Raw genomic sequence first — 10,528 nt, forward strand, 5'->3', positions numbered from 1 at the left:
GATTCCAGAAACATATAAATATTTTATATTTGGATTAAAAACAAGCTCTGAAAATTAAAAATACAAAAATTATGATCAAAATTACATTTCCGAAATCGATTTAAAAACAATTTCATCTTATTCCTTGTCGGTTCCTGATTCCAAAAACATATAGATATGATATGTTTGGATTAAAAAACGCTCAGAAAGTTAAAACGAAGAGAGGTACAGAAAAGCGTGCTATGCAGCACAGCGAAACCACCACCGCGCTGAACAGGCTCTTCAGTTTCACTCCGTTTTGCACAAGCGGCGGACTACGGTCATTGTGAAACTAAAAATGCAGTGCGTTCAGTTTCATTCTGTGAGTTCGACAGCTTGACTAAATGTAGTAATTTCGCCTTACGCGACTTGTTATTCTTCTTCTCGAGTTGTTGTCGCTTTGTTCTTCTGGTTCTCTGTATCACCTTTTCTTGCATCAAATATAAAGTTGTTTTTGCTGTTTTTGTTGAAACTCGTCTTCGTTGATTGTTTTCTCTCACTTTGGTTGGCAAAACGCAGAACCTAAACATGGAAAAGACTTGAAACGCAACTCAATCATAGCAACAGAAGAAAAGTTGGACATTGGACTGAATTAACAAGAATTACGGGGACGGCACCATTCATCCAGTATGCAGCATTGCATGATGACGTCAGAGCAGGGAAAGGGGAGTGGTGATCGAAGGACTGAAAGAAGGGGTCAGAAACAGAAGCAACATTCTTGATTTGTTATCGGTGCATAACGCAACAGATTTTTTCTCGGTGCATAACGCAACAGATGTTTTTTCTCGGTACATAACGCAACAGATGTTTTTTCTCGGTACATAACGCAACAGATGTTTTTTCTCGGTACATAACGCAACAGATGTTTTTTCTCGGTGCATAAAGCAACAGATGTTTTTCTCGGTGCATAACGCAACAGATGTTTTTTCTCGGTGCATAACGCAACAGGTGTTTTTTCTCGGTGCATAACGCAACAGATGTTTTTTCTCGGTGCATAACGCAACAGATGTTTTTTCTCGGTGCATAACGCAACAGATGTTTTTTCTCGGTGCATAAAGCAACAGATGTTTTTTCTCGGTGCATAACGCAAGAGATTTTTTTCTCGGTGCATAACGCAAGAGATTTTTTCTCGGTGCATAACGCAAGAGATTTTTTTCTCGGTGCATAACGCAAGAGATATTTTCTCGGTGCATAACGCAAGATATTTTTTTCTCGGTGCATAACGCAAGATATTTTTTTCTCGGTGCATAACGCAAGAGATTTTTTCTCGGTGCATAACGCAAGATATTTTTTTCTCGGTGCATAACGCAACAGATTTTTTTCTCGGTGCATAACGCAACAGATTTTTTTCTCGGTGCATAACGCAACAGCATCAAGAACAACAAGAACAAGAACAAGAACAAAAACAAGAAAAAGAAAAAGAAGAAGAAAAAGAACAACAACAACAACAAAATTAACAACAACAACAACTCACAAACTGACACAGTTCAACAATATGCAGACTGACCTACCGATCGACAGACAAACAGAGCAACAGATGAACCTGTGGACTGGAAGACGAACACTCTCTGTCACTGAGACAGACAGTCCCAGTGACTAAGTGAAAAATGAATACAAACTGACTGACCGAATCGGCCAACACAATAAGAAAGATAAACAGATAAACAACACACCAGAAAGGGATTGCCTTACTCTCACAGCCTGACCAACAACAACAAAACATACAACCGAAGAGCCACATTTATACAAATTGAGCCGATTCGACGCTCAACGATTGTCAGCCAGCGGAAGCAAGGAACGAACATGAGTGCACATTCCATAGTGAAAGAGGGTTGTGTTGTTGTGAAAGTAGATCGGTGCATTTCCGTTAGGAGCATTGACCTTCTCTGTCAAACCGCTTCGACGTGAGGCTAAGCAACAATGCCAATGGTCGAAGTTAGTGCAAACTAATCGTTGAAGCAGCTACGCCTTTAAAAATCACGAGTGTGCAAGTTTTTATGAGCAATTCTGAATGTAATAATTACAATGCAATGGAGAAGTACTGAACTTTTTGTTATTGCCCCCAACCCTCACAAAAAAGCAAATACACACACACACACACACACGCACGCACTCACTCACGCACGCACACACATACACACACACACGCACACACACACACACACACACACACACACACACACACACACACACACACACACACACACACACACACAGAGTCAGAACAAGAATCACGACGACAGGTATGAGCATACAAATACATGCATACAAAACTTTATAATCTTTGTCAATAGTAAATACACAGCTCACGAAGACCACTGAGAAGCTCAATCCGGGAATATGAAGGTCAGAGGTGTTTACAACTGTTTACAAACATTTCAAACTGTAAACAGAACTGAACAATTTGGATTTCAATTTAAAGACGTACGATTCTTCTATCGATGCGAGCTTTGGTATTTACGTTTCTGGAATTCTACGAGATATTCTTAGTTTTGTTAAAACAACATGATTGATTACACAGACTGATTTGTGATAGTCGTTGTTTTTCCAAACGAAAATAGGTCGTGTTCGCGATTTGTCACAGAATGAGTGACCGAGAACTTGACGAGGCCAATACACTGGGAACTTATTCGTGTGTTTTCCGATTCGGTTCCCGCCACTTTTGACTGAGATTCCGACTACAATAATACATTCACACAGACATAGGGGTGTAACCGCAGAGTGTGATATACTGTTTACAACCACCGTGAGAAAGGACGGGGATATATTTCTTGCGATGCCGTTGAGGAGAAGGGGGAAGGGCCGGGAAGGGGAAGGGGAAGGGGAGATGCAGAACAAAATCTAGGTTACTACGTAAGACGCCCAAAAACTCAAACACACACTCAAACAAGGTCGCACTCGTCGAGGTTGACCGCATTTTTCAGTGCAGCTTTCTCCGAGACCAACTCACTCGCTCCCTCTCTTGTTTGGCGATCGGTGTAACTATACCCTCCACATATAAATACACTACACTGAGCCGTACCCATCCCACAAGGCTAACCGCAAAATAAGGACACACCCCCTGTTCATTTTATTTGCTCCGAACACGCGGTCGTATTCCTCTCTCTCCCCTGCTCTCTCTACTTCAAGTCTAATGTCGGTTTGTTATTGCGACGACGCCCTTGAAAAGCGCGGGAAAATGTCACGTGACTTTGTCGGCGTTCGCGATGGCGCAGTGGGTGATGCAACCCCGTGTTTTGGTGTCGGTGCGTAAGACAGGCGCGTGAAGCAGATACACTTCTGCGCAAAACATTTGTGTGATAAAAACGTTGAACACTGTATTTCTCATTATTCATTCTGCAGATTGCATTGTGTGTGTGTGTGTGTGTGTGTGTGTGTGTGTGTGTGTGTGTGTGTGTGTGTGTGTGTGTGTGTGTGTGTGTGTTTGTGTGTGAGAGAAAAATGGAGAGTGAAATGGAGAGAGAGAAAGAGAGAGAGAGACTCAGACTCAGACTCAGACTCAGAACTTTATTACAAAAGGATAAAGGTTTTAGGCAAAGCCTATTCTTCCAACCTGTCCTTTATACAACACATAAAGACAGACGCACATTACAAATATAAATTCAATCATATAAAATACAGAAATACATTGTACAGAATGCAACACAATGTGCATTTAAGGAATTACATAAGGAGAACTCAAAAAATTACAAAATTACATTGACATAGTTATACCTTTCATTTGGGAATAAGTTGCTCCGATCAGCTACACATCCGTTAACATTAGTACAAAATGTTTAACAAAATAACAATCGAACAAGAAGTTTCATTCACGAATGATGTGTGAACGTGACTGTCTCTTAAACATTTTCACTGAAGTTGCATTTCTTATCTGTTGGGGTAAGGAGTTCCAGAGAAACGAGAGAGAGAGAGAGAGAGAGAGAGAGAGAGTGGGAGAGAGAGAGAGAGAGACTGAGAGAGAGAGAGAGAGAGAGAGAGAGAGAGAGAGAGAGAGAGAGAGAGAGGGAGAGAGAGAGAGAGAGAGAGAGAGAGAGAGAGAGTTCAGTTCTTTTGTGGTGTGAGCCGTCATTCTTCACTGCCTCTTGGCTTTAAATCAGTCTTGACGTCAGCAGTACGATTAACACTGAAGTGATCATCCAGCAGCACGTACTCCAACGTCTTCTGGTATCTTAAATTACCACCAACATTACGTAACCCGCAAAATCATAGTAATGTGATTGTCTTGAATCAAGTTTGAGTGGAATACAGAGCAACAAAAACACAGGTTTTGAAATAAAGGGGAACATCCAGGTGCCAGAGGGTCTCAGATGATTACACGATCAGACATTGAGGCTTCAACCCTACTCATACACAGCCTTGCGGGTACCTTTGGCCATTGGTGTAGTTTTTCAATGTTGAGATGACTAAGTCACCGAGAAAAACTTCAATTTCGAAACAATATGTCGTTTCCTCGGGAGACATGCATGACATGAACGGTGACAGAACTTTTCGGTGATGCCATTATACGTATTTTGAAAACTCCTAGTACTGACTTTGTTTGGCGTTAGACGTCAGAGATTTAAGTTCAGAAAAGAGGGCCAAGAAAACCTATCTTGCTTTGTTCAATCAATATTTAAAGCCTCAGTCTGTCTCAAATGGTTTACTGAACGATTTAAATCTTCTCTCGAAAAAAGCAGTCCTAACCTTATTGAATACACTTGCAATCGTATTTATTGGCATTAAATGACACAGTTCGTTTGAATGGCTATTTAGCTTGCGTAAACCACACACCAGATTTCGTGGTTTATTTTACCTTCCTTGTCTAGTAAGCAGCCATGTAAACTACCTTAGATAAAGAGGACACCCCCTACCCCTATTTGAAACACCCTGATGACCCAGTTTTCTCAGATTTCTGTACATAAACTCTGTAAAATTACCCCTATTTAAAGATTCCGTCTTTATTTTTTTAGACGTGATTTTCTGATATTTTGGGGTCTTTCAATTGGAGTTTTCACTCGATGTGCCCAGGAGTTTACTTGGTATCAGAGCATCATGTCATTTAGGCACATACCAAATGTCAACATTTGTACTGCTCCCTGTGCAGACGGTATAGGATTTTGTTGGTGCTGAATTGGTCTTGCAAACTGACATAGCTGTCATTTATGAAGTTAATTCAGCAAATAATTGCCACATTGTACACTGAAGAAGCAGCGAGGCTACTGATTTATGGTATGTGTTCAAATGTAAGGATTCTCTTATTCCATGTAAAAGGTTAGAAACCGGGGGTTGTGTACGTGATGTTTCACACGGGAAGGAAAATAGTTTGATCAGTCAAAATAGAAAAAGTTCGCAGAAGAAACATCAGACAGAGATGCCAGAGCTAGTGGAGCCACCATCTTTCTCCCTTGACGCCCCACCCTGGGAAGACAGACAAGGAAACCTGGACATACAGACCAGTGTCCCCTACCTCACAACAAAGGACGAGCAGAGCAATGCGACGAAAAAAGCCCTGACTCTTGCCATGCTTGAAGAAAGGTACCCCCAAGAAGCATGGATACGGGTGTATCCTGATGGATCAGCCACAGAGGCCGTCAAAAATGGAGGAGCGGGGGTGTATGTCCAGTACCCCAGTGGAGAGAGGCAAGCAGAGGCTATACCAACAGGCCTCCACTGTACAAACTACAGAGCTGAGGTACAAGCACTGATCCATGCAGCATACACCATCAACGACAGAGTCAACCATGACAACCAGGTGGTCTTCCTGACTGACGCTCTGTCAGTACTACAAGCAATGACCAGTAGCAAACTGCCTCAGCTGGAACACGCTCTACACAACATCAAGAGCCTGAGGACAGTACTGCAATGGATCCCCTCCCACTGTGGTGTACAAGGAAACGAAGAGGCGGACAGGATGGCAAAGCTGGGTGCAGAAGATGAGCAAGAGAACAACCCTGTGAGCCTGATAGAGATGAAGACCATCATTAAGTCTCTGCACATGACGCCCCAGCCACAGGACAGCTACCACCTGCTATCCAGACCACAGCAGGTGGTCATCTTCCGCCTGAGAACGGGACACAACAGACTTAACCAGCATCTCCACGGGAAGCTGCATGTTGTGCCCTCCCCCATGTGTTCTTGTGGAGAAGCAGAGCAGGACACGGCCCACATCCTACGAGACTGTAGGAACCACCAGGTGCTGAGAGAGGAAATCTGGCCATTGCCGGAGTCCCTGCACAACAAGCTGTACGGGCCAGTGGCTGCACTGCAGAGGACCACTAATTATATCTCAAGATCTGGACTCCAAGTGTGATCGGCGATCGAAAAGAAGAAGAAGAAGAAAAAGTTCGCTCCTGTGCCACAATAAACAAGTCGCGTAAGGCGAAAATACAGAATGAAACTGAACGCATTGCAATTTTTCAGCATAACCGTATACTCGTAGCATCGTCAGTCCACCGCACAGAACTTATCTAATATAAGTTCTGTGGTCCACCGCTCATGGCAAAGGCAGTGAAATTGACAAGAAGAGCGGGGTAGTAGTTGCGCTGAGAAGGATAGCACGCATTTCTGTACGGGAGGTCTCTCTTCATTTTAACTTTCTGAGCGTGTTTTCAATCCAAACGTATCATATCTATATGTTTTTGGAATCAGGAACCGACAAGGAATAAGATGAAAGTGTTTTTAAATTGATTTCGAAAATTTAATTTTGATCATAATTTTTATATTTTTAATTTTCAGAGCTTGTTTTTAATCCAAATATAACATATTTATATGTTTTTGGAATCAGAAAATGATGAAGAATAAGATGAACGTAAATTTGGATCGTTTTATAAAAAATTTTTTTTTTTACAATTTTCAGATTTTTAATGACCAAAGTCATTAATTATTTTTTAAGCCACCAAGCTGAAATGCAATACCAAAGTCCGGCCTGTGTCGAAGATTGCTTGGCCAAAATTTCAAACAATTTGATTACAAAATGAGGTTGTGACAGTGCTGCCTCAACTTTTACAAAAAGCCGGATATGACGTCATCAAAGGTATTTATCGAAAAAAATAAAAAAATATCCGGGGATATCATTCCCAGGAACTCTCATGTCAAATTTCATAAAGATCGGTCCAGTAGTTTGGTCTGAATCGCTCTACACACACACACACACGCACAGACACACACACACACATACACCACGACCCTCGTCTCGATTCCCCCTCTATGTTAAAACATTTAGTCAAAACTTGACTAAATGTAAAAACCAAACAAATCACACACACACACACACGCATGCACGTACGAACGCACGCACACACACTCACACGCACGCACGCACACACACACACGCACACTCACACACACACACGCACACTCACACACACAAAACACACACACACACACACACACACAAAACACCAAAACAGGAGCGTTGGCTGGGGTTGCCTGTTGACGTTGCAGCGATCACCTGTTCGTGTTTACATTTATGGCTTCCGGGGGGGGGCTGCATGTATACGTGCATGTGGCATCACTGCCTTGCTCCAAAAAAGTGGAGTGCGCTGTGCACTGAAATGCAGCAATAACAGCTAACCGAGAACACTGAACTCTGCATGAACCCGTACGGCTACAAAACACAGGAGCTTGCATCAAAACGCCGGCCGATCTACTCCTTTATGTTTCCTGTACTATTACTACTAAAGTATTCCCTAAAATGAATATAACCATGGAAGTTCGCACTGCCGACTCGCTCCATTTCCAGCTTTCTAAGTCGCTTTGTACACCCACTTCCTGAACGCACGAGGTTCAGACACAAACAAAGTAACTAACTCGAAACCACCACTTAACAATTTCGAGAAGTTCGTCAAGAACGGGCGCAGTGTCAACACCACACCAAGCTGTTAAATTGGTAATCTCAAAATCGAAAGTACACCTCACGTCCATGTTTTCCGTCGTCCGGCGCTCTCAAGGGTGTATCACATTGAGTCCAGCGGTCTGCAGTTTGTCCACTACAACAGTACTGATGAGGGACACAAGAGCCTCAAAACCCGTTAAATAGTAGCACAAAACATTCTCTTTGGGTTCAAATTTTGACTCAGCCGTTTCCTACCGTAATAGGTCATTTTTGCCCGCATTCGGCAGTCGAAAAGCGCGTGACGTTTCGATTGGTTAAAATGAATGATAGAAAGCTTTTTTTCTGATTGGTGCAAAGGTGTACTTTCGATTTTGCGACTACCAGTTTGACAGCTTGGTGTGGTGTTGACAACAGCGCCCGTTCTTGACAAACTTCTCGAAGTTGGTAATTGGTGGTTTCGAGTTTGTTACTTTAAGTGAAAGCTTCATCCTGTGTTTGGGCCTCAAGCGTTCGAGAAAGAAAGCTTGAAACGTAGCGAGTCGGCAGTGCGAGCTTCCATGGTTATAAATATTCCGTGTAGTAAATATTAGTAGTACAGTAGAATTCGATTAATAAACACACGGTTAATAAGGACAGCCGCTTTTAAAATACACTTTAGTCCGGTCCGGATTTATCACTATATGGCCCATGTAATAATCCTTCGGTTAATAAATACAAAAATCCGGTTAATAAAAACAGTTTGTTGGCGAAATTGGGTATTTTTTCCGTCCTGGGACGCTCACTTAGCACAAATTTGACAATGTATTGTCAAACACGGAGCGATATCTACTCACCCGACAGACGATGAAAATATTTGCTGAAGCTTAGTGAGCTAAGTTCAGCGAAAATTGTGATTTAGGGGGGAAACGAGATCACGAGAATTAGATCACGTTTGCATTCTCTCATTGCATTCTCTCCTACACACGTATAAAGCTCGCAGTTTTGAACATGGCGTCCAAGGGCACAAAGAGAAAAAAAAACACCCAGAAATGACGGTGCAAGACAAGGTTCAACTTCTTGATCGCTTCCATAGTCTGACAGCAAAGAGTGTTCGGGAAGCTGCAACTTTTTTGGACGTCTCGCATTCGTTTCTGTACCAATCGATAAAATTGAAAAAGAAATTCGGGCTTCGGTTGCAGAAGGGTCAACGCCAAAGCAACGAATATGACTGAATCGTACAGGTACATTTACTTCATGATCACTTCCTTCACAGGAGAGGAAATTCTTTTTTTTTCTGTTTGATTTTTTTTAAAATTCGGTTAATAAAAACTTCGGTTAATAAGTACAAATTTGCCCAGTCCCGATGTGTTTTTATTAAGCGGAGTCTACTGTAATTAGTACAGGAACGATACAGGAGTAGATCGACCGGCGCTTTGATACAAGCTCCTGTGCTTCAAAACAAATCATCGTGACCCAGGGGCAATGACACATGTGTGCATCATGTGATGCAATGTATTGCTGAAGGCTGTGGGTTTACAGATTACGGATTGAGCGAGAAAAAGTCGGTATAATCGGTAACATGCCCCAAATGGTTTTACCGTGATGGCTTTTAAACACACTTATTATCGGTCGGTATAAATATGGCAATATATAGGACAAACTGAAAAGACAGACTTAATTATTAGGAGGCAGAGACGAACATACGCACATACCGCGTACGCACGCACGCACGCACGCACGCACGCACGCACGCACGCACGCACTCACACACAGATACACACACACGGACACACACACGGACACACACACACACACACGCACACCCACACACACACACACACACACACACACACAAAGTGATCGAGAGTGAGAGAGGGAGGGGGAGGGGAAGCGAGAGAGAGAGAGAGAGAGGGAGGGGATGGGGAAGCGAGAGAGAGAGAGAGAGAGAGAGGGAGGGGTGGGGAAGCGAGAGAGAGAGAGAGAGAGAGAGAGAGAGAGAGAGAGAGAGGGAAAGCGAGAGAGAGCGAGAGGGCGGGGTTGGGGGATCGAGATCCTTCTCAGCTGAGACTTATTATGCAGTGAAGGTATAATACTGACTAGCCCAAGCCTATATGCACATCTCTACATGCCGTACGTGTGAACAATACTTTGAAAACCAGTGCGGAAGTAAATATATACTTACAATGGTAACCTTACATAATTATGACAAAAACATTGACACTATTTGTTTGTTTGTCTAATGAAATCTTTAATTATTCTCAGTCCAACTAATCCCATCTCAAATATTATGACAGTTGTACACTGACATTTTTTAAAAAGGACCACATTTGTATTTCACATCGCTGCCATCTTTTTACACAAACATAAAAATAGAGAAAAGTAAAGATGTACAGAAAAAAACGAATAAATTGAGGTTAAAAGATGTGACCCTTTGACCTTCACTGTATGACGTCAGCAAACAAAATGGCCGCAGTCGGGGAGAAGCAGGAAACGTCGCCATTTTAATCGGCAGAATTAGCGACGCGAGCAGCTCACGAGGGCCGCATAGCGTCAACACGGGCCATGTTTTTTCTTCAACATCTTTCTTTGTCTCTTGTGTTGTTTCACTCGATACAGACGGAGAAATACAATGTGGACAAACTCGCAGACGGCGGACCGCCGCAAACATGGGGTCGACATTCCCCAACAAATGTGGTCACTAGGGACACAACCAACATG

Source organism: Littorina saxatilis, linkage group LG3, assembly GCF_037325665.1.
Source record: "Littorina saxatilis isolate snail1 linkage group LG3, US_GU_Lsax_2.0, whole genome shotgun sequence".
NCBI lineage: Eukaryota > Metazoa > Mollusca > Gastropoda > Littorinimorpha > Littorinidae > Littorina > Littorina saxatilis.